Below are 2,439 nucleotides of genomic sequence, written 5' to 3' on the forward strand. Positions count from 1 at the left end.
TTTATTGCTAATACAGTGGTTTTCAACAGCCTTAGATTTAAGGCACCTTGTGGAATATGCCAGCTCTTTAGCTTTCACTTGTTTCTTGAGTGGAAGAATAATGGAGCAATTCCTCTGTTGCAAAGAACTCAGAAAGACACCAATAAGTTGGAATGTTTTTGACACTCTGGATTCCTATTTGAAATCTCTGGGTTTATCTTGTGAATCACCCATAGGTCCTTGCAGATCTAACAATTCTAATTGTGTGGTACCCTTAAAAGGATCTCATGGCACCCTAGTTGAGAATCTGCACCCCAGCAGGAGGGCAACCAGTTGTTTAACAATGTTGTATCAACATACGAAAACCTACTGCTATGACTCAGTGTTGCTATGCTGGCGGCACCTTCACAAAACAAAAAACAAATACATTGTTAGGTGGCTGCACCTTTCTCCCTGTTCCTTGAGCCTCACTGATGTAAACTTGGGGAAAGCTCTGTAGGCATGCTGTTCTATTCAGAATAAGAGATGGGATAGAAGGGCCATCACCCTCCGAGAGGGAGAATGGGTTCACGGTGGTGCTCACGTTGCCCCTCCAATTCCTCCTGTTCTGCTCTGTGTGTATCGGCTAGATCAGGAAAAAATACAAATAAGGGGGGAAAGTTCAGTTCCTTCCCCTGCCCGAAGGGATTTGAACAGTCTTCTCCTCCCACCTCCCTAGAGTGGCCCAGCTTCAGGAGGCGTTGGGGGGCATCCTCAACCCCTTTCTACCTCAGCTTTTTAACTTTGCATAAACTAAAACCAAAGACGTACTGGACCTGGAAATCTTCAAAAGGAGACTGGACAGTCATTTCACTGGGGTGACTTGACCTCAGTTGTCTTTTCCTGCCTAGTACAGAGGAACTGGACCCGATGATCTACAAGGTCCCCTCCAGCCCCTAACAATCTATAAAAAATGCCCACAAGTGCAATCATGACTCTCCATCTTAATTGTTGGGGCAATCAGCAGGGAAACACAGTTTCTAGACCCTGCTCCTAAGGCTGTTCCTATCAGAAGCATTGGGGGGAGGGAAAAAAAAAGACTGTGTCTTCTCTGATTTTTGAAAGAAAGGGCATAAGCACCTACTTGCAAGAAGGGGTTCAGAGCTGTGAACCCCAAGTGGAGAAGGGGTGTGTGCCTTCCTTCATGCTCCAAGGGACCAGCCCCTGTGAAGTGTGCTCCCTGCTGTGAATCCTTTTGAGGTGCCTCTCTCTATATGTTATGTTTGGAGTCCAGGCATCTAACTCAGAGCTGTGGATTCTGCTCTAGGGGCCAGACATCTCTAAGCCAGGCAATGCAATGCTCTGTGCTATGGTGGCCACATTCTTGCCCCAATGTAACCCTGAGCCTTTTTTGCCTACATAAAATGGCACTTGCTACTCTTGAGGCAGGCATCAGAGGCTGTTTATAGACTGGAGGGGGGACCCCAAACAAACAGCCCTTTACTTTGAGCTCAGTGTGCCCACCATGCCAAGTGCAGTGCATGACCCGAAGAATTGATTCAGTTTCACCCGGCTCACCCAGTGTCTGTATAGCTCACGCGCTTCAGCAGGGCTTTTTGGCTCTTTTATTTAATAGCTGACTGGATCAGCTATTAGATAAGCACCAAAAAGCCCTGCTGAAGCGCGTGAGCTATACAGATGCTGGGGAGTCAGGCCAAACTGATAGGATTCCTCTTTCAGTAAAGCACTGCTTTTTTTTCCTCTCTCTCTTCCCCTCCAAGTCTGTAAGCATCCAGTATGACTAAGACCACAAGGCACCTAGATGACACACAAGTGCCTTAAACAGTCAGGCCAATTGGGTCTGAGGAATTCAGTGTTTGTAAGAGAGCAGCTAAGAAGGACAAATTAGAATGCCATTAATTTTCTTACCTGCTTTCATGCATCATACCTGTTACAAACACTACATTTAAACAGCCAACACAGGTGGCGACTGCAATGCTTGCAAGGCACACCCCATAGGAGCTAGTGCTACTCTTCAATCTGTAGAGCCTTAACAAAACCCACCCAGCCAGTCACCTATGTTAACTCCATTACTTTGCATTATAGCTGAGAGGCCTCTCTAGTCTGTCTGGACCCTGAGTGTCATTGCTGCTTCACAGAAACACAGCTGGCATTATGCTCTCCTGTTGGCAACTACCATGACAGTTAAAAACAGAAATATTACTTAATCAATTTTTAAGTGAATACTACAGAGTTAGAGAGCTACTTAGAGGGAGTGTGTAGGATTTGGAGAACTCACCTTCTGCTATTTTGCAAAAGCGTTTCATAGTGCTTGGGGTCAGAAGGGATCTAAACAGATCATCAGATGTGACCCCCAGCCTCTCCCCCTGTAAGCTCGAATTACTCTTTTCAGTGGCCAGTCTCCAACTGACTGCTCCATGGCTTCCATTTTTGTTTCTCATCAGTAGTTCCCTAGCACAG

Source organism: Gavialis gangeticus, unplaced genomic scaffold, assembly GCF_001723915.1.
Source record: "Gavialis gangeticus isolate Ggan-Ray unplaced genomic scaffold, GavGan_comp1, whole genome shotgun sequence".
NCBI classification, from domain to species: Eukaryota; Metazoa; Chordata; order Crocodylia; family Gavialidae; genus Gavialis; species Gavialis gangeticus.